General features: G+C 40.3%; 1 protein-coding gene across 14 annotated transcripts in view; it reads right to left on the bottom strand.

The window, feature by feature from the left end:
- Positions 1-22,744, bottom strand: part of MEF2C (myocyte enhancer factor 2C) — a 140,674-nt gene extending 117,930 nt beyond the window's left edge. For 13 of the 14 annotated variants that reach the window (XM_074811889.1, XM_074811875.1, XM_074811884.1 and 10 more), the window contains exon 1: positions 8,029-8,501. The gene's annotated coding sequence lies outside the window, so the exon portion shown is untranslated. Of the gene's footprint in view, positions 1-8,028; positions 8,502-12,308; positions 12,408-22,590 lie in introns of those variants that run through there. The other variant, XM_074811876.1, reaches the window with a different exon arrangement.
- Positions 22,745-23,021: the final 277 nt, after the last annotated feature.

The following is a 23,021-nucleotide window of genomic DNA, read 5'->3' as shown; positions in this document are numbered from 1 at the left end:
ATTTTTTTAATGCATGCTCCCAAGAAAATTAATGAAATTTTGCTTCATCCTATTTAGTTTTAAATGAGCGTACCAGTCCATAGGGTCTTACTAACATTTATGGTCATATTTCTGATTTCTAAAATTTATGTATGTGTGTTTTGGATAAAGTGGTACTTTTTGTATGCCACTGCAAGGATGCATTCCCTGGCTCAGTATTCTGACATAAAAAATGTGTCACGTAGAAGTTTGGTAAGTGTGCAGTTTCACACTTATTTCATATCTTGCAGTGAGGTAATAGGCTGGATTTTTTCTCATTCTGCTGCTATGTCAATTCCTTGTCTGCATCTCATATACATAAGCAAGATAAAGGAAAAACTGACCATTTCTCCAGGATTCTGTAGGCAAAACAGGTTCTCATCAAATACTGCTTCAAAGATCAGTTCCTTATAGGTATAGAACACATTTAAACAATCATTGTTATTATTTTGTTAAGACCGTTGCCCTACGTCTGCAACAATTAAGGATTATGCATAGCAAGACAAATTCTTTACACTTCAACAGGAAATTTGTTTGAAAAAACTGCAAGATTAAGATTTTAAGTTCAACTGCCATGTACTGTCCACTCTCCCCCATTTGCATACCATCTTACCAAACGTTCCGCAGCCACATTCTTCCTAACCTTCCTAAAAGCCTTCCTCCTTTTTTGCTGTTTCTCCCACTTTTCGTATTCAGTATAGGCAGAAGCAACATTCTGGACACAGATGGAGAGAGATAAAGCAGGCCTGAGGATAAGCGTAGAGAACATACTGTCTCCTGCTGGTTTCACAGAATATCCTCAAACTTTTTCTACAAACTGCCCAGGCACTCCCAAGGGTTACGGCAATCAGAGGGGAGCTCCTGGCAGCACGGATCTGAAGCTAAAATGCCAGGCTGAAGGGGATGCATGGGCCAGTGCTACAGGATGGTCCCAGCACCTCTGTGTCCTGTTGTTTCTCTACAACATGCCCCCCACACCCCCCCACCCCCCATCTTTAGGGACAGCTTTCCCACCCAAATCCAATGAAATGATTGAAAACAATCTCCACTGAGAAGTCCATATGGAATTTTTAAATGAAAAGTGCCGTAGTCTAGCTTCTTACACTTGTGGATATGTTCTGGAACATTTCAATTTCTGTAATGATCCAACAATAACTGAATTATTTTGATTAAAATAATGCACCATTATCTTGAATATAACGTCATATCACGATACATTTGTCCGTAGGGGGAAGAATTTATTAGAAATCAAATAAATAGCACATGCTACTATGTTGTTACTTACATTACTAAAAGTAATGTTTCACGTGGACAATGTTCTGCATTATGTTTACTTTTGCATATGTGTTTTTAAACAATTTCACAATCCTCCCTCCTTGTCCTTTGTACATACTTTGCTAACGGCTATTGATTGACTGCTTAAAAGTAAATAGTGAAATTTAACTGAGCATGGGTTCCACAAATGGCATTTGTCCTGTATCTATAAAAGCAAACATAAATAATGTTATTTCCAATTCAGTTTACTTAACTGTACATCTTGTGCTTATGGGATGAGAGACAGATGACAGTAATGTCTAAGGTGAATTCCTGCACTGGCATTTGGTTAATAATAATTTTCATGATAAACTTCACTTAATCAATTATACAGTTGAAGAAATAAGAGCCAGAGAAGACCTGTTAGGTTGGATTCTGAGTTTTGTATCAGCAGTGCTTTATAGCCTGGGAAAAGGAGGCAGAAGAGCTTTATGCCATCTGTTCCATTCCGACCCTAATCTGTGGGCTGCCTTACAGTTAACTTAAATGGAGGCAGCAGATACTGACTTTGCAAGACCTGCTGTATTGGCCAGGATCTTTGAAGCTCTCCCTGCTCGAACTCTTGCAGCTCTCCAATGTCAGGGAAGGTGGCAGAAGGCAGAGATAAGTACATCTACCCTGCTGAAGCAGGTGACTGCTAAGTCACCTGTTCAGGGAATTACAAAAGGGGCCTAGGCTACAAACCTCACTGGTGTGATTACTGAATCCATCTTGCACAAGAGTGTATTCCATACAATACTAAAATAAACAATTCTCAGATAACTTATCCAGACCTGGTTCTAAGTAAGTCAGATAACGTACTTCTAGAATTTCCTAGGACATATCCCTGCAATCTAAATGTATTCAGCTGTTTAAAAAAAAAAAAAAAACAACCAAACCGGAAAAATGCTTAGTGGAGTTCTGTTTAGCAGTATTTCAGAGTAATAGTCCTACAATTTAACTGCCTTAAAGATTCTTTTTCTCTGTGCTTCCCTCTACTTCTCCTGCAAATTTACTTTCTCTTTTCAAGGGAAGCAGCAATGTGACTATATGAGAAAATTCTATCACTTCTGCATGTTAGCTTTCCTGGCTAAATAAGGGGTGCCATTTGCATACTTTGAAATACTTTCAAGATGCAAGGAAGTTTAAAGGCCAGGATACTATCCGATGTTTAGTGCCTTAAATAAATTGCAGATCTTGGAAAGGTCCCTTTGCAGTTTAAAACTAATGGGAGAAAAATGTGATACTAACAGGGCTGATGGCAGAACACAATCCTAAAAACTGCATTTTTTATATATTCTGAAATCAAACACTAATTCCCATGACTGAGATCTGCATGTATAGATTTAACTGTCTGTATTCAGTAGGAAAAAATTATTTTATCTGTAAGAAGGCACCTAAATTTACCATACCTGCATTGAGAAGACACAAATTTTTATTACCCATATTAACCGGTAAATTTAGGATTTTTTAATTGCAGAATAGTTTTATTTATCTTTAAAACTTCCTTAGCAGAACAAATATCTAGGAATTTCACTGCTTTTCTTGAAAGTCTTAGAATAACAGGCTATATTTCCAATGTCATCATTAAATTGATCTCATACTTTACATAAAACTGTGTGACATTAAAATGTACAAAAGTGCACTCAGCCTTGGCTGCTTCATTATCAGTGTAAGACCGTACCTGACAGTTCAAATATACAGCTGGGGCCCATAAGTTGTATTTTGTCACACCGATGCTAGGTAACTTTTTGAAAATTACACCCTCCCATCAAAAAAATAAAATATTCTACTGTTGTATGATATAAATCTAATTTAACTGAATGCTTTTTCAGGTATTCATGAGTTATATGGCCAGACTTAACTTGTAAAAAAAGGACACTATATTTCAGTCTTCACCACTCCAAGCTCCGTTTCAATATGTTACGCACATAAATTCCTTTTCAAAAGTACTGATCATTCACATCTGCAATCAAAAGTGTAAGGTGCATGTTTTGCACATTTGAAGACTGTCCTAATACAGTTTTGTTGCTTATACAGCAGTAAAATAACCAAGAACAATTGCAAAATGTGATAATTTAACTATTCTTTAAGGACTGTAGCGGGTGAGCATGTCTCAGACTAGTCTTTTTCATCTTACTTGGCCGTGAGGTACTTTAGGATATTTCAAGCATTTCTGTAACTGCATTTATTGCCTGTTTCCAAGGGCTTACTTTTCAAAACATTATCCTACCAAAATTTTTAAAATTCCCAGTTGAGCCTCACAATACATTGTTGAGAAGTTAGTGTAATGCACATAGGAGACAAAAGGAGAAAAAGAAAATGTATTTTACATGTAACAAACTTTCAAAATACAGCTAGGCAAAGCTAGAATGAAAGAAAATCAAAATGTGCTTTCAGTGTCCATTAAGATGAAACATCTGAATTTACAGGAGTTTCCTGTTTGATTATAATAACACACACAAAATTAAATACATAAATATTAATTTTATGTATCACATAAGATGCAGACAATGAAAAGAACGTTTACATTTATGGTTGACTCATTAGTGTTTTATTATGTGAAACACTAGGAGGCATCAGTTGGGTGAAAAAAAAAAGAGTTCTTCCTTTGAAAAATGGTAAGAAATTAGCATAGAAGTTATCAGCTTGGAAGTTTCATACTTCCAAATGTTAAAGGCTCTACATTATAACTAAATTATGCAAATAGCTGAAACTCTCTATTCTCACTGATAAATGACATATTTAATAATATAGGGACATTTAATTTCCTATTTTCAAACCAGACTACTATGTTCACATACACAACACAAAATATAGTTTTACATCATATACACTGTTAAAAGTAACAGAACAGAGGTAAACTAAGATGACTTACTTGTCCCTCAATATATCCTTTTTGATAAATCTGCGAAGCCCTGACATGTTTTATGCACTCTCCTCTGCACGTAAGCTCTTAATAGGGTAAGTGCAGTGAATTTAGTATAGTCCTAGGCACTTTTAAGAACTTTTAATTGCTGTTACAGGATATCATCTAGGCAAAAATGTTTTTAAAGAATCCCAGGACAATCATCTATTACATTTTAAATATACTTCCCAAAAGCAGTGAATTAAACAGTGTTCTTAAAATTTGTATAACAATGCTACAAGTGGCTCTACCTTTTACTATAAAGTCATATGAAACCAGTAATGTCAAAATTGAGTTTTCCTTCCTTCAAATTGCATTTAACAATGACTAAGCAACAGAGTTATAGTTGTCTCATAAAATAATCAATTGAAATTGAAGTGTGCCTTGCCATGCTGCAGCAATCAGCTTTTATCTCTGCCCAATCAAAATGACATGTGAACTGCCTAATCCTTCTTTTGTAAGGCACATAAGACTTTGTTGTCACTGTTGGTTTTGTGAATCGCCTCTATAAGCTGGTCTGATTTCCTAAAGATGACACATCCTAGTGAATAGACAAGCTCTACTGCACTGCAGTCAATGAGACAGTGAGATTAAAGTGGAGGACTGAAGACACTAGCTTTTAATCACCTGTCCGCATGCAACATTGACCATCAGTTCTGAGAATATTACCTTAAAGCTGGTCAGAGGACCCAAATACTTCCTTTTAAAAACAGAAAATGAAAAAATTAAATTTTTCAATTTTTCACTTGCACCATCAGTTGTGCTTGCTGACCAGAGTTCTTTCAAGCCCATTTTGTTTCTGAAGTAAGAGGCAGTGCTGTATTTCCATCCTTCTCAAATACTGACCCTACTCTTAAGCTTGAAGTGTTCTAGCTGCTCAGAATTACATATATAGCTTTTTTGTATTTTATACCTAAGTCGGTATAGAGGCTAAATGAGGATGTAGCATAATATCTCTGCTGATATCATGCAGCAAAATTTAAAAATCTTAAAACTGCTTTGGTTATTCTTCAAAATGCTGAAGCAGAGACTATAAACTCCTTGAAATTATATGGCATCATTTATGTTCATCTTCATAATCAGTGTTTTCAAAAGAACACCACTACACCTTACTTGATTTTCAGATAAATCATCATGTAATTTAGAATAATGATGTCCAACAGGTAAAAACGGAGTCTGTATCTCAAAACCCAAACGCTTATTCTTTCAAGCACCTAATAGCAGTTAATGACTTCTTGCTCAATGAGATGGAGAAATATCCTTAGCTGTCTCTGAAGATGAACTGAACTATTCTGGTGAACAATAAATTAACCTGTTACAGAGAAAAGTAAAATTAAAAGAAATGAAGTTGGCAAAAGTACTCTATTCACAACTCCTGTGCAGTCTCTAAGTTTCTATGTAGTTACATTTATGTACTAAATAGTGAGCTATCAAAATCTTTCAGAGGTAAACTTTTGGAAAAAGCTTCAGAAAGCTTCATTTCCCTTTGTCTGTAATACTTTAGATCTTTTAAAAACCAGAACCATTTAAGAGAGGCATCTCTCTGGTTTTGAATATACATTGCAGGTAAACAAATTAAGAGTGTTTATAAAAAAATAAGGAGAATTTTCTGATCCTATATTGAAAGAAAATTCACAGTGAGCAAGTATTTGTATGAATTTTCTTATGACGCTCCAAAACTAGCAGCTCAGGAACGTAACTCTAAACGACTTAATCTCACACACTATTCATCATTTAGTACCAATTTCTATCAGGCTCTTAAGCCTAAATTTCCTTTTTTCTTGGTCAAGTAATCTTAAGAGGATACAGACATACCTGATTCCTGCATCCATTTACAGGACATCAAAAGTGACATTCTTTACATCTCTGTCCTATAGAAAGCTATTGGGACAGGCAGGAGGTTTCGGTCTCCTCAGGGCCTGATCCTGTAAATCATTATTCCTATGACTTGTTCATTTTCACACAAGTAGTCTCAGCGTTGTCAGTGGGACTAGTTGTTTAAGTACTGTTTGCATGAAAGAAGGTTTTCACATTCGGGTCCCAGACCCATCTTCTCATACTAGCTATGTAGGGCATATTAGTGAAGATAAATACATAAACAGCAAGTTTTTAAAATAAAAGGATGTGTGCTACAAGGAACATAGATACCCTGAATTAAGGGCCATTCTCTTAAGTTCTTCTTCAAAGAATTTTCCCATTACTTCCAAAGGGACTTAAGTGTGAGCAGAGACTTCATTGTCAGACCCGGTATGAATTATGTATTCATTAATACAGAAAGAATAACACAACAGGCATTTTAATAAAACTGTTAGACAGTCTCGAGGGTTTTTTAACTTCATGCGAGGTATCTAAAATCCCGTAACAAAAACAGTTCACAAAATAACAAATCCCTAAAGTGGCTGTTTGCCTGGGTGTTTTAACTGGAAATCAGTATGTATGTAATACAGAGGTTAGAACTGGTTCACAGGTGGTTATATTTCCATGCCCTGCCAAGCCTCTAGGGATCTGAGTTATTATACTCCATATAAACATCTTTACTTTTCAACCACAATACCCAGGAAAGTGCCAATAAAAGAAATCTAGTCACATTTGCATCTAATATAATTGGTTTATCATCCATCTTGTAGTTCTTTTAAAGTAAAGATATGAAACTAGGACATTTGCCATTAAGCTGATTGTCAGATACATGCTAGGAAAATGCATTTTGTGTCAAGACAGTTCTTTTTTCATCACCAGTAAAATACTGGCAAAGCGACTTTCTCTGCTTAATTCTCTTAAATCTTTAGTCTTAAGTTGTGTATTACAGTATTTAATTTCTGGATACAGGTATTTGCTAATAACAATAATTATATGCCTCAAACAAAATAGAACTTTTCTATAAAAGACAATGCTGAGGTTCCCACAGTGATTCATTAAGTTTTGTTTTGCATTGTGCTGCCTGTTTTTTTGTTTTGTTTTGTTTAATAAAAGGAATTATTAGCTTGTCGTTATACCTGTTTTGTTTTTCAGGCTGACAGAAGGTCACACTAAGTTTTACGGGAAATGCTAAGTATTACAGTTACATAATGCACCAATAGTCTTATAAGTCTCACATTTACATGAAACTTTCTCTTATCCTGTAGGTAACTGTACTGCAACTAAACGAGCCAGTTTTGTAAGGCTGATTAGCTCTACTCCCCTGTGTTAAAAAATGTAAAGATTACTCAAAGTACCATGTACAGACCAAAGCATACTATTCCAGGAGAGGTCTGCAGCCCATGACTTAAATTCCCACATCGATGCAAGGGGTCTTTCCCCCTCAAACGTAAGTATTCAAAAGAAAGACGCACAAAGTTAAACACTTGCAAGCATGCATTACCTAAACTCAAGAACTGAAGAGCCGATGATACAATGAAGTTTAAGAGCATTTCACTCAGACTGGATTGCTTCCTTAGTCTGATAAATCAGGGTGCAAGCACTACAAGGTCATAGCATTTGGTGAACTATTCAAATCAAATAAGCTTTGAACACTTCACAATATCAAGCACACAAATGCTGTAAACTAACTTCACCAAAGTTTAATCACTTACCACACTGATAGAGACAAGTCAGGAATAATTTACTAGACAGTGATTTAACTATGTTACTTGTCTAAAAAGTTACTTTTAAGCAATTGCACAATCATACCCTTAAAAAGTCTGCAAGCAACCTCAATCCCAGACCACATACAATGACTGATACATTCTTCAAATGCAGTAGGAAATGTACGTAGGGCTTTTGTATCATGCCCTCTGTATTTTATTCCGATGCTGAATTTCACAAATACTTACATTATAAACATTTAGCTGTTTGGATGATCAGACTAGTCCTTGAGATATTTTCCTTTCACAGGAAAAAGAAAAAATCCCTTTACTTCTTCCAGCCTTAAATATTCGCCACCTGGTTCAACATGCAGCCTCCTTGAATCACACACACAACCTTCAAAGTCAATCCAATAAGCAGCCAGAAGATGTCTGGGGTGTGTGTGTGTGTGCGTGTGTGCAGCGTGGAGGAGGAGAAAGTGGCTGAGCTGCTGGTCGGATTAAAAGTAACCGGACTCGTCCTGAAAGCGTCCAGGAAGGAAGTGACAGCAGGCGAATGGGAAAAGGCGAGCAGCTCACAGCCTTTGTAGCATCGCGGAGGGGAAGGGGGGAGGCGAGGAGGGGGCTCGGACCTCACGCCTGATGAGGTGTCCTTTTCTGCTCCGCTCCCTCTTCCTCCCTTTTCTTCTCCTTCTCCGCGTCTCTATTTCTCTCTCTCTCTCTCTCCCACAATCCCAAACGAATGACTCTCTCCTCCCGAGCTGGAGAAATAATCAGTTTCACTCTTGCAAAAAGGGGGCGGGATCAGATCCCGAAAGCGTTTTAATAAAACAAACATAGAGCAGCAGCAGCGGCAGCAGCTCCCTTCCTTGCCCCTCTAGTCTAAACTAGATTGATAAATTACTCCGCTACACTACTTTAATTATGTATATGGTATGCAGAATAAATCACTGAACATCAGCACCTCAATCAAGCACTTTTTAAATGATAATTGCATCTTGGGCGAATCAATCTTTCCATTCCTGACATTTTGCTAATTTTAGTTTTACGGTGGGGGTAATGGCATATGCCACACGCAAACCTAATGACAATCCTTTATTATACCGAGCGAAGACAGCGCGGCGAGCCGGTGGGTATCATCCCCCCCCACCTCCCTTCCCCGCTCCCGGCGAGGTACAGTAGCGTGAGGACGGCAGGATGGCTGCAAGGGGCTACGCGGACGGCGCAGCCCGGCTGGGATCGGCTCGGCTGAGCTGGGCTCGGCTGGGCTGGGCTCTGCGGCCGGCGAGCTCGGTTGGCGGCAGCGGCGGCCGGGACCGAGCCGGCAGCGGGGCGCGGGGTGGCGGCGGCGGTGTGTGTGTGTGTGTGTGTGTGGGGGGTGTTATTGGGGTGCCGCAGACCCCGCTCCGTGCCGCCACCCCGACCCCGCGTCGCTCCCCCAACCTCCGGGGCGGCTCCGGGGACCGGCGGCCATCGCCCCTGTCACCCCCCAGAGCGGGGACCGCCGACCCCCGCGCCCCGTCCGCGGAGCGGAGCGCGGCCGCGAACCTTCAGCATTCCTGCCCGCCCCCCCCGCAGATTTCCTGCCCAGCTCCTTGCACCTTTCCCGCGCTCCTTCTCCGCAGCCCTTCGCCAACTTCCCAAACTCATCAGGCTTCCCATCCCGCCGCGGGTGGCCAACAGCCTCCCCCCAGGCGCCCCCCCCTCCCCGCCCGAGGGCAAAGTTTGGGGCAGCACCACCTTCCCCCGAGAGAAGACGAAACCCCGCTCGCCTCCTCGCACGGTCCCACTCACGGCCGGCTGCCGGAGACGGTCTCTTGTCAGACTTACCCACAGAAATGCAGCCTTTACCAGCACGCTGTGCGAAAGGACAGGACTTTTTTTTTTTTTTTTTTTTTTTTTTTTAATAGGTTCATTTGCTTTTAAAACCGGACTGAAAGGACGGCACTGTATGGGAGCTTGAATCCAAATTAAGCACATGCAATAATCTGTGAGTAAAACTGGAGTTTGCAGATACTTGTTTTAATTTCTATGTAGATAGACAACTTTTACGATCTTTCGAGAGCAGCAGGGGAGTTTATAAAGGCACAGACCATTATTTTTATGATAGATTAAGGCACTGGAAATAGGAAAAGCACGCGTGATAAAACCAAACGACTGAATTCAAACAACAGTGATAAATATATATTCGGTTTATTTTAATACAAGCCCTTGGTCTCGCAGTCTTTTCCCCTATAAACATCTCATTGGGCCACTGACCTACTTCTGAAGTTCCGTATTTGACAGTGAATAAATGCCTTTTCAATCCAACTGTACTTGTTAAAAACATGGATGCTCAAAGCACCGGTCAGAGCACAACGAAGCTAAGGCAGCTCTAACAAGCACCCTGCGACTGCTCTCAGCGCAGATCCCTAGAGAATAACACCCTTCCCTGACTTCGGGTCTCATCACGCCCTGCCCTGTCTGGGTGAGATTCAGACAGAGGGTGGACGGACTCTCAACGGACAGACAGTTAGATGCTGTAAACGCACCCACAACCACAACAATAACAGTAATACTGATGTGCCCGGAGCCACCCGGCAGCCCGACACGAGCCAAGCACATTGTATACGGGTGGTGAGAGGCACATATGCTCAGCAGTGTCAGCAGCAGAGCCCGAGTAACGTTGGGGAAGAAATACTTTCTCAGCCTCAGGTTTGGCATGAAGCGCAGCAGGAAAGAAATATGGAACAGTTACACAGGTTGTACCCTCGCTGTGCCTCTTCTGCAGACAATTCTGGGCTCCCAGCACGGCACCCAACTACCCAGTAACATTTGTATTTTCTTAGTGGCAAAAATAGAAAATGGTGTTAGGACTTCACACTTCTGTGCTCTAATTGAAAATGACTGTCATCTGCTTTATTTTGTGCAGGATATGTAAGTTTTCAGGCTTCTGGCTAGTTGGTAACACAGACCTTCAACTGTCAAGACAGAACACGAGCACCGTCGTATCTTGAAAGCAATTGTTAGAGCAGGCAAGTATTTCAGAAAATAAAAGTATACAGCAGCTTAGCACATCTACTATACCTCCGTGTGGGCACTTGTGGCCTAATCTTTAAATAGTGGTGACCTTCACGTACTGGAGTACCTTAAAGCCATGCCAAGTTTTTGTCATGAGGACAATTCATCAAACCCATGTAAAGGACACCTCAATTTTTAAAACAGGGTTCAGATGCTAGATGGACAAACAGATATAAGGGGAGGAATCAGGCTTTCCTGCTTATCTCAGGGTTAGATAAGGCATGAATTTATGTGGTATCTTTTGAAGTGTTTAGGATTTTTTTCTCCCTTTTGCTGCATTTAATTTTAAAATCTGGAATAATTTCAAACAGTAAAAAAACCTTTGTTCTGGTGTCTGTACTTGTACTGATGCTCCACAAATGCACCCTTTTCAAATTTCTGGCAGGAGACTCAGATCTACTCTTTTTTGCTGTCCATAGGTCATGTGTAGGTCTGCTGACAAAATTATTTTTTTCTTAATCCACCACCTGAGGCATGCAATGTTTTAAATGAGACATCAGTCAAAATGTAATAATTATAAAATCAGATCTCCAAAGTTTTATCAAAAAGCAAAGTGTGTATCCAAGTATCTCTTTCCCTTACAAGTGTGATTATCTCAAGGTAACATTTCCTTTGAAGACGATTATCAAAGTCCGTTTTTGTTCTTTTGTGGATGCAGAACATATCTTTCCCTTAGGAGAAATGAGATTGCCAGCTTATGTCTTTTAATGGCGTTTAAACTGAAAAGCAGTAAGGTTACTATGAAATGATCCACCTCCTTTGCATCTTAACCCTGGGGTGGCTTGGTTTCTGTTTAAAGTTCTGCTCAACCCCACTCCACTCCACGCCTCGCTCTCTTCAACCACCTCCCTATTTGTAAGAGCAACACAGTATAACACTTCTTCCCATGTCTGGCTGCTTTTAAACTTGGCCCACGCTGGGTGCAGCGCTTGAAGTGAGCTTTACAAAATTATTTTAAAGTGAGCTGGGGCGGTTGCCACAGCAACCCACCCTGAGAGAAATCGAGGCTATAGATTAATCTACCCCACAAGATTATTCAACAGTACTGTATTTGTTCTTCATTCATTCAGAATATTCCCTCAATCCATATGCTTTTATAATGAACAAAAGATGTAAACTCAGATAATTTCAAAGATAATAGGATATATATTCCAGGAGCACAATTTAAACGCTTTGTAAACCACTGCAAAGAGCTGAAATGTCCATGATTCTTTGCAAAATCATTTAATTGCAAAAAAATATTTGCAGGGTAGGCACAGCTGACAGATGAACTTTAAATAAAATGGCATGCCATTACTAACATGGTGTTATACACATCAAGCGATGATTACAGAGAGCCTTTGTCGCAGGTGTACCTGTAAGTACATAATACAGCAGAGCCTGCTCTCCAGGCTTTGCTTTTAACATTAAATCTGAAAACAATAAATAGTACTTTGTAATATTAAATGCAATAAATATTGAACACTCACCACATACACCCTCTTTATTGTCAAAATCATCCGCCTCCAATGCTTTACTTAATCTTTCCCATAGTAGTTACTTCACAGTTTACAATTCTTGTTCGGCACCTTAGATGTTTAAAAGCACAAAAGTAGTGTATTATTAAAATGCAAACCTATAGTACTTAAATATATTTAAAGAGATTTATGAAACAATTTCTATAAAAAGAATAAGAGTCTTTACTGATGTGCACTTAGGCCTAAAAGGAATATCACTTGTAAGTAACTTGACGTTTTCAGAAGCTGTAATAAACTCCATCTGAATTCTACCTTAGGGATGCTACACTATCAATAAAATTACAAAACTATTGATCTTGGACTGTACTCATCCTCCAATAGGTACTTAGAAAATTATTTATGCCTTTACGTGCATTTTGGAAAACACGGCTGCCTCATTGTTTAAGAAATGCCAATTTAAAAGTCCGGGCCAAATGCTAAAATGTTAAATCTTGGCATATTAATTTCTTCTTCCGTTTAAGGACAGATGTATGCTGTGCCTCTGCCCAGGGACGCATCTCCTCGGGCCTGCCTCGAGGATGGCAACCCCTGGGGTAACACCAGGAGGACCGTTTTTCTGGTTAAAACCCAAACGCCCGATTTTCTGTGCACCTGTGGCTGTGGTGAGGGGGTCCCCACAGAGACCCCCGATGAGCACCTTGGTCTGGAGGGGCCGACCCCTTGCACCCCAGACACACGTTACCTCCGTGCTGACACCTCCCCAAAAATTGGGCTTTTGTTTATTTTCTCACTTATTCTGAGGGGCTGGGGCCTCCTGCTCGGCGTGGGTGGCAGGGGAAAGCACCGCTGACGCGGGTAGGCCACCGGCCGCCATCTCCTCAGGCACCACGGCCTGACACCCCGACCCGGCCCCCTCAGCCCCGGTGTGTGGGGGGACAACCGGTGCGGGGCCACCGGGGCTGCGCCAGCGGTGCTGCTGCTATTGCAACCTCCTCCTCCTCCTCCTCCTCCTCCCCGTTTCCGCGGGAAGGCGCTGAGGCGGGCGGGGGGTCGGTGCGGGTTGTGCCGGGCACCGGCTAAGGCGAGAGCAAGTGGTCCCGGGGAAGGAGGGAGGGAGGGAAGCGGTAGCGGCCCCGCTGGGGTTGGAGAGCAGCCGCCAAAGCCCGATGAGGCCGTGGCTAGTTAAAACAGGCGGTGGCTAGTTAAAACAGGCCGGGAGTAGCCAAAGGGGTCGGAAGTCAGTTGGCTGTGGGAGAAGGCTGGAGGTGAGCAGCAGCCTCAACGCAACTCTGCATCCCCCCACAGCTCCGTCCCCACGGGGCCCCTCCGAGGCCTTTCGTGGCCTTTGCCCACCTCTGCGGCCTCGGGGGTGATGGCACCTTACTGGTGGGGGAGGCTGGAGCACGGCTGGGCTTGACCGTGGCGGCTGAGGGCCAGGATGGGTGAGGGGGACACGCCGCTGCCCACCAGCCCCCTGGGGTTGGGTGGTGGGTAGCCAGGGGTGAAGGGGTCTGTGGGGACACGCAGCCCCCAGCTGGGCTCAGGCCGGTAACACTGAAGCAGCCCACGGGGGTGTGTGGGGGGCCATGGCGGCAGCGGGGGTGGCAAGCCGTCCGTCGTGTGTCTGGCCTTGACGGAGAGCTTGGAGGTAGACTAATCAGGGGCGTTATCTCTTCACTTCCCAGGCTTCCGGAAAGTTGTTTGTTCAACGCCCCCCCCCCTTTTTTTTTTTTAAAAAAAGCGAGATTTTTTGCGGGCTCCCTGACTGGTTTTCTCAATGGCCTTTGAAGGGAAGAGGCCGATTGTAGAGGGAGGAAGGCTGCCAAATGCACTAAGTCAACAATGAAAAGGGGGTTTGTTTGTTTTGCTAAATTGATCTAGTAATCTGAAGTGTTTCATTGTTACAAAAGGCAGTTTCTGAAACTAGTTTGCAAGTTGATATTGTCCTCTAAATATCTCATAAACATGTTATCCAAACATAATTTTTATCTAAGAATTTTTTTACTGCAATGTTTGCTTTGTTTCTTTTTTAAGTGTTTTAAAAGTGGAGGTAGGAAGTAACTTCTTCATAGACAAATATGTTTTCTTTCAAAGACTTAATATTACTAAAATTGTTCTAAAAGTGTAAAAATAGTATTTTTTAGTTTGTGAATGACAACAGACTAATACTAGAATCAGATCTGGACCTAGTGATAACCACTTTTTTTGTTTGCCACACATACTTTTTAGAAACAGGCTAATATTTAAGGTCTGTCATTTGTTTGAAAATGAGGCTGAATTTGCATCTGAAGGAGTTAACAGCTATAGAAATGTTGAATCTCGAGCTTGGAGTTGAACAGGGATGCTGTTGAACTCATGCACCGCATCCAAAGCCCCCTGAATTCTGCTGAAAGTCAATGCACTCTGCTAGCTTTCAAATGAGACCCTAAAATGGAAGCTTGGCACTACGTCAGTGGCTACCCAGATCCTATTCCTGCCTCAGAATTAAATCTTTGAATGTGCTGTATCTCCAGTTCCTCTAGCAGCCACTGTCTCTCTGTAAGATACTCAAATGTTCTCATCATCCTGTGACAACATTCCACCGAATGTATATAGTTTATATATACACATATGTATTGTAGGGGGACAACACTTAAGTGTAACTAAAGGAAGAATCTGACTGCTAACCTTTCCCCCATTGAGATTTGGGGGCTCCAAAAGTGTGAGTCTAGACTTGCATGGAAGAAATGTATCAAGGGTTTTGAAGTTCTTCAGTGCTAGCCAGAAATCAGCAGGCAAAAGTTTGTCTCAGACAAACTCAAAAGCTCAGTAACTAGTTTCAGTTCTGCACCCCCCTCCCCATCTCTTCTGACATAAAGTTAATTAGGTGAAATTTCAAGCTAAATGGGCTTTTTTCCTATGCAAAAATATAAAAATAGATCAAATATGAGTGGAAATTTGGAATCAATTCCCCATCTTAATAGCATTTAAGTACAGGAATGTATTTGAGGAATAATTTTGGAAATGTTGTCATTTTCATCAGTCTGATTATTCTGCATCTTCATATGCCTCAGAAACATTAGGGTTTTTTTAAAAAAGCAAGGCATTTGGTGGCAGTGTAATTTATCGTACAGTTTAATACAACTGTGATTAAACTCTACCTAGATTATTAAACGTCCTTCACCCAAGAAATACAATCTTTACTGTTCAGCTCGGTCGCTAGTACAGAAGAGCATGCTGGAGGGAGACGTGCTGTACTTTGGTGACTCTTTGTTCTGAAGGGCCTGTATCCAAACAGAGACTACATCAGAGCAGCTGGGGGGCTGCTTGAATTTGCAGAAGGGATCAGGTAAGATCCTGCCAACTGCAGAGTACAGCACTGGATGTCCCTGTCTTTAAAATGTTTGTCTTCCGATATCTTGCACAACCTTTAGAGTTGGTCCAGAGGAAGATAACTTTGTATTTAATTTATGCAGCTTTAGAAGATTTTAAACCTTTTTTTACCATTACCTTGTCGTTTCAAAAGAAGTTTCTGCTAGGACAGTTCCCCCTATTTCCCTCCAAGAAGAAAAGCTCCCAGACATTAAGTTTCAGAACTATCGTTTTAAGACTACCTTTCTCATTCCTTTTACCACATTTGCTTGTTGATGTGGTTGCCCCCAGCTGAATAAAGGAAATCTTCCTGTCATCCCCTTTCATTTTGGGAAAGGTTGGGGAAGGGGAGGGGAAAAGGATTTTTTTAGACGTGCATTCCTTCTCTTTTCCTGAAATGGAATTGCCTGACTAAGGTACTGTGATATTTTCAGATGTTTTGCCAAAAAGCGCACAACCCAAAACAAAAAATATGATTGCACCCCCATGCTAATTGTGTGACACTCAAGCATTTGTCTATCTTGCACTGCATGATGATGCGATACAGAAGCAGACAGCCATAGATGGCCAGAAAAGGCTTAATTAAGTATTCTGCAGCTGCTACAAATTAGATCAGCATCTGCATCTGTGTAGACAATGAAATTCATGGTAATTTTGAGGGCCAAGCAAAGTAGTGATTTGTTTTGGATAGACCCCTAGTCACAATTCAAACAAAATTCAAATCAAACCTGTTCTAAGGGTAGAAAAACGTTGGTCAACTTCATCTCCTGTTGCTGAAGGCCACTATGGTTCCCCGTCCTGGCTACAGATACAGATTCCAATGTACCACATGAAAGGCTGCTGTTATGGTGTTCTCAACTAGAAGCGGAAATGCCTTTTTTTTTTTTTTTTTCTCCCCCTTTTTTCAAGAAATCTAATTCCCAGGAGTTTTCCAGACTAGGCATTGAGATATATTTTAGATGAGCATCCAGATTTTTGTCTGTTTCTCTGACAATTTGCCTCTATTTCAAATTACATACCACTTTCTGGAATCAAAGTTGGAGTAAATGATATGCAAATTTTAAAGGTCAATCATCCTGCCTGTTGTAACAGAATATGCTGTATGATATTTGCAGCATAAATTGAGTATAGCATACAATAGCAATAGATTAGTATATGGAATGAAGGGAGGAAGGTACTGTTGGCAAACTTTTATATAGATATGCTTGCATGCAGATATCTAGAAGTAATAGCTTATTTTCTGGACATCTTGAGAAAATGCACTGGTTTTAAGTGTTTGTAAACTCTTCAGCACTAAATTCATGTTTTTTGTTTGCATTTCAATGGTTCTAAACACAAGCATTGATCCATAAATGTGTCTTCTAAGTGTTGTTGTAATACTAATATTTCTATTATCAGAGCAATAATGAATATAAAACTTTCATGAGATGTTTTAGAGAGTCCTTTTGAATGTTGACAGCTCTTGTTGATAAGTGAAGAAGACCTTGTAACCTCTGTGGCCATAAAATGTAATTGCACAATAGTTGGGTCAGCTCTTAGATGTGCTTGTGCCACTTATGTTCATCTATATTAAAACTTCCATGAGCCTCCAGCTGTGATGTCATTGGCCATAACTCTTCCCATGGAAGCACTTTAAAAAGTTGATATTACCAAGGTTAAAAGGAAACTAAGCCTCAGAGGTCATGTTTGGATTTGTACTTTGGTTTAGATGTATTTCATCTGAAGTTACTGTTGCTTGTTGTATGATCTAGTTTGAGCTTCTTTGCACAGCTCCTGTACGATATGGACAGATTTAAGTTCCCATTTCTCTTCTGTTATGTTCTGCAAACCTGCACCAATCAGACCAGCAAGGTCTGGTTTGAGCAGTGACTTTACAGATAACTACACTGACACTGCTAAAGGAGAAGAAACCTGGTTACCAAATCAAAGAATTTTCTGAAACTGAGCGTTATTTTTCTATTGTCAGGCAAGTAAGGACCGTAGAGAGACAACTTCAGTTCTTTTTTTATTATTGAGTTAATCGCCAATCAAATACATATTGAAACCCCTTGAGCCGACCCACTAACTATGTCGTTACCCTCTCCGTTTTCAAACCCTCAGTAACACTCGAATAACTAAGTTGCGGTGGCACTAGCGTTTGTCTTTACCTTTTAGATCTACAGCAGTCTGAGGGTCTGTGCTGTAAAGCCCCTTTCCACCAGTATCTCTGGACGTGACTTACTTGTCCTCTGTCTGGGACTCAGATAAAGGAGCAAGGGCTGGAGAACAGGCACGTGTTTGGAAGGGAGTTATGAGATTTTCTAGCTCTTAAATGAGACCGAAGGGTCTTTTGGGGTCTAGATATTCAGGTAGGGTGAAGATGGGGCAAAAGGCGTATGGGCAGAAATAATTTAAGGACTGTTGCTAACAGGTTGAGAATTTCTGGATTAAAGTGAGATTCAGCGAGGAGTTCCTGCACCCCTTTTGCAGATTAAACCCAGCAGTTCTGAAACTATTTAAAGAATAGTTTCTCCCAGGAACAAAGAAACAAGTGCTTCTTTGCCTTAAGTGGGAGCCAGTCCCCTCATATTTTTGAGGAAGAATACAACCCAAAATCTCATTTCAGTGGGGTTGTATGTGCCTAGGATCTAAAGTGCTATCAAAAACATAGTGACTGAGGATTGAATGGTTAATGAAGTCAGTTAGTGCAAAGACACATAATTAAGCAGACGGTCATATCTTTCCAACGGTAGGAACTATCTCCTGATACACAAATAGATTATTTCACAGTCTCTTCTATTTTTCTCAACATTAGTAGACTCTTCATTAACTTTTATAATTATTGCACACGATATTAATTTGTTATTACCGAGCATTCTTCTACAATAATTTCAAACTCAGGAAATGGATTGATGCTGGGGAAAGGGCCATTTGCATATAGTTATACTGGATAAAGCATATCCTGCTACCATTTAAGAAAGCAAAAAGAATGAATGCTGCAGATATCTACAGCAAAAACTGTAGGAACCGTCGATTTTGTGTACTTCGGTATCATTATTGCAATAAAAGAAAGTGGAGGGAGGTGAAAATTATTGGGGGAGAGCTTTTTTGGTTTTCAAACAAACAAACCAAACCCAGATACAAACAGGTTTGTTTTGCAGAATTAATTCTTAGCATCTGGGTATTGTACTATTCAATTTTTAATGTTTTGCCCTGACAGATTCTGTCATGTTAGAGGGTACAGTGCATTGGCTACATCAATGTTAGATTGAGCAGCGTATGCTCTGAGCACGACTTTTAAGTATATATGTATGAACCAGCACTATTATACATATATGTTGGTGAACGAAGCAGTAATTGCTGTTTCATTCATTCTGTGGAGTTATTTTACATGCTTCCAGCAAAATAGTATACCTTAGCTTAAATCCTTTTAAGCTGTTATTTATTGAACTTGATTTAGAATCCAGTGCCTGTAGAGTTGTGCACAGAATGCATGGTTGCTTTTGTTTTTATTGAAAGTTTCTTAAGAGGTGCTTTCAGAACTTGCCTCATAATGCTCGTTGCTTTCAAAGGAACAAAACCCAATTTGGCTATGCTACGTATTGTTTGCACTTTCGTCGGAGAAGACGAAATCTGTACATTGAATCTGCACGAATCTGTACATTGAGACAAGGGGTGCGCTGCCGGGCCTGTCCATGCTACCTTGTTTATGGTGAACTGTACAGTGCAACTGCATTTTTTGAAACGGGATAGCAGGGAGGAGCTGCGAGCAGCCGTGGGGAGTGGTGTGGGAATGCTGAGGGTGTCTCCACATGGGAATGGGCCACAGTGGGGTGCAGGGGCGGGGAGTGGTGGCAGAGCCATCCATCTGCAGCCACAGCAGCAGCTCGGGGAGGGGGTGTGAAGCCCCCAGGCGAGGCAGCGGCTCCCTGTGTTGCCAGCAGGCTGGCGAGGAGGACAGTCCTCCACTGCTTCCTAACCTGCATGCGTCCCTTGGATTTTCAGGGAGACAGATTCAGACCAACAACCAACGAATTTTTGAACGAAAAAAAAAAGATTAATAAAAGTCCATGAAGAAAGTTATATATATTTTGTAGCATAATATTTTGCTTAGCGTACCAAGGGAAAAATAAATTTAAAGTGTCTGTATACATATATATATATGCATGTGCACTCACACTTTATATACGCAGGTGTATATATACACACACACTTTAAATTTATAATAGAAATATAAAATGGAAAATTTGCATGTTTTAAATGCTCATATATGAAGCAGTAATTAAGGCAATTCATCCAACTTTCCCCCCCTAATTTTTATCATGCAGTTCGTCTTCTTATCTAACTTTTAAATGCAACTTCATTGCCTTCAGTGGAAAGTGTCCACTTTTCACCAGCATAAGTGAAAGGGGAAGAAGGCATGATATGCTTTGAGAATACCATGTAACACTGTATGAAAAGCCTTGAATTAACTTTTGAAGAACACAACATAGAGACTCTAAATTGCGATTTTTGCCAAAGCTTTGCGGTTAAATCCCATTTTATATTTACACGCACTATGGAATAAGTAATATAGATGTCTTCCTGACACTAAAGCTTGGATTTATTGGAAAAGACAAACATGTGGTTGAAAGCTGAGCCAGGCTGTAGCTTTTCAAAATAAAAGAGATAAAAAGATAGTTGTAGAATAAACTGCTCCAGTTTGCAAAAAAGACAACAGAGCTCTTAGTTGATGGGGAATAGTTGTTACGAAAATAAATGAACGTGCCAGGTATTTTAGGGCTGATTCTGTTTCTGGCTGAAATAGTAGTAAATTTTCAGTGTATTAAATAAGTTTTTCTATTTCTTAATCTCTCAGTATTTCATTAATAATAGAAATACTTTAGAATTTCACTTAATGTGCTTATCGCTGATGATGAGAAAAATAAGAAGGAGAAAAGACCAGTAAAGGGCACTCATTTAAGTTTAATGGTATAAATTATCTAGTGTGTATTCTCCACCTTTTGCAACATTAAACAATCTTTTTCTAGAAAAGCAAAACATTCTGTACTGAAGTTTTATTTTACAAAATACTCTTTTCCCCAAATGCAGTGAGATATAAAATAATTTAATAGGAACTTAGTGAAATTATTTAGGAGTTTGTCACATTAGTTACTGTTTCTGAGCCTTTAAAATCAATACAATAAAATGCTGATGAACTTACAGTATACAGAATTGAAGGCTCCAAACCAAAAGCTATGTGTTTTTTCGGTTAGTGTAGCACATACAATGTCTAGTTAACTCTTAGGAACTGCTGTTACTATTTACTGTCTTTGGATTTAACAGTGCTTGGTTTTAATGACTGTTTAGGGGATTTGGTTTCCATACATTACAAATGTTATGCATGAAACAGCGATGTTTTACAGACATTGCTTAGTTTAAAGGCAGCTCTAGTTTTGGGGTTTTTGTTTTGTTTTACGTTTCATACTTCATCTGAGAAAATATATTTCATATTTAGAGGTCTACTTTATGCTTTGACTAGTAATGTTTTATCCTACTGGTCTTTTATTCTCACATACAGTAGGGTATCCTTGCAGCAAACAAAACTGAGAGTATTTTCATATAGCATGTTCCAGAAAAAAAAATAATCTCTGCTGCGCTTGTCCTGTCTCCCAAAATGAAGAAAATGGATGAGGATTAAGGCCTGATCTACCTCTCCTGAGGTTGGAGTTCCCTGTCAACTGTACTGGTCCCACAAGCAGCCTGGCTGAAAAAAAATCATGGATCGGGAATGTTTAAAAGGGCCTCGGGTATTATCATTCAGCCTAATCTTAGGCTATCCATTGCTGATAAATCATTTATTTTGACATACGGGGAATATCCTCTACAGAAATAGTCTAACTGTATATTGACGTATGATTCCTTTCTTTCTCCCTTTAGTGTCTTCTGTGGTGTGCATGTGAATTGTGAATATGGAATCTGTTTACTCAAAAAGATTCATATGGTCAAGTTTTCTGTCTGTTTACTTGCTTAAATAAATGTTTTCAATTTAACACAACAATTTGTAATGAATACTGTGAAACAAAGTTAAAAGAATGAGTTCTTGAAATAGAAATCATAATAAAAATGCTTTTCTCCCCTCCAAAATATTTATTTTAACATGTGGTCACATTTTCCTACATTTTCACATTAATTGAAATCTTATTGTTCTAGAAAAATAAATCTTTTTTTCCCCTTCATCTAGTTTCCCAGCTCTTACGCAAATTAAAGTATACACACACGGGCATAATTTGTGGTTATAAAATAAGGAAAATTGGGTAAATTCATTATGTCTTTAAAAAGCCTTATGCCAAGCAGTGCTCTCATGTAGCCTCTGTTTTGTAATTTACCTTTTCACTTTAGTGAAAGGCAACAGTTTTGTGTGATAATCCTTTGATTAGGGAGTCTTGTAAAATGTTCTAGACATTGTTAATTTCACTCCTGTATTTATCACAAAGCAATCTTATGCTGATGTTCAGAAGGAGTTTCTAAGGCTCTGGAATGTCTGCTGAAGCTCCAAATACCAGGAACAATCTGCAGACAACACGTCCTTTCTATTTATTTGGAAATTACCAGGATAACTCATTTATTTTAAAAGAGGCAGATGGGGGGCACAGAGTACACCCCCAGTACTGTCTGGCTTCTGATGTTCCTGTATCTAATCCTCTATGTTCTTTCCAGTCAGATTCATAGAAACAGTTTAAAAGAAACTGACTATAAATACCCAGTCACTTTCAAGAAACTTTTCTTGGCAACAGAAGCTAAAATCAAGCACCGTATCAAATAAAATGTGAGGCATTCTACAAAGCTTATCTGCTTTCCCTTGAAGAAAGCTTTGCGAGCGTAGCCACAAGCCTGGAGCTGAATCGCCCAGTGCTGCAGCAAGCAGAACGACTCCAAAGACTTAAGAATAATTTTTTTCATAGTTTTCTCTATTAAAACTCACCAGCGCCCTTCTTCTGCTTCTCCAGGAAGTTGTACCCGTCAGCACCTGCTGAGGGCTACGTTGATCAAACTGGCAGGTAAAAAAATTCCTGTAGAATAAAGCCAGACCAGCTGGCTTTGAAGAGAAACCCCCCAGTTTGGGTTGTGTTTGCCTCACTCACCCTCTCCTCGGCAGCCCGGGGCTTTTTCTCCTTCGGATGTTGACCTGTGGGCTGGGTGATGCGGGCGCACAAGTGTCTGGCAGGCCAAGGTGCCACCTGCTTCTGTCAGTCCCGAGTAAATTTAGCTGTAAAAGGTATCACTGACAAGCAGACCTTTGTCAGCGCTGGCAAACGGGCCCGGCGCTGCCATCCCCCCCTTCAGAGTGTGCTGCGAGTTCCAATGGAAAATAGCAAATCGGTCGTCTTACCCGGGAATCGCTTCTTCTTCGAG

The sequence above is a fragment of the Strix aluco genome, chromosome Z (assembly GCF_031877795.1).
Source record: "Strix aluco isolate bStrAlu1 chromosome Z, bStrAlu1.hap1, whole genome shotgun sequence".
Taxonomy (NCBI): domain Eukaryota; kingdom Metazoa; phylum Chordata; class Aves; order Strigiformes; family Strigidae; genus Strix; species Strix aluco.
Note: the sequence above shows the minus strand (reverse complement) of the source record. Positions and strands in the feature narration are given on the sequence as shown.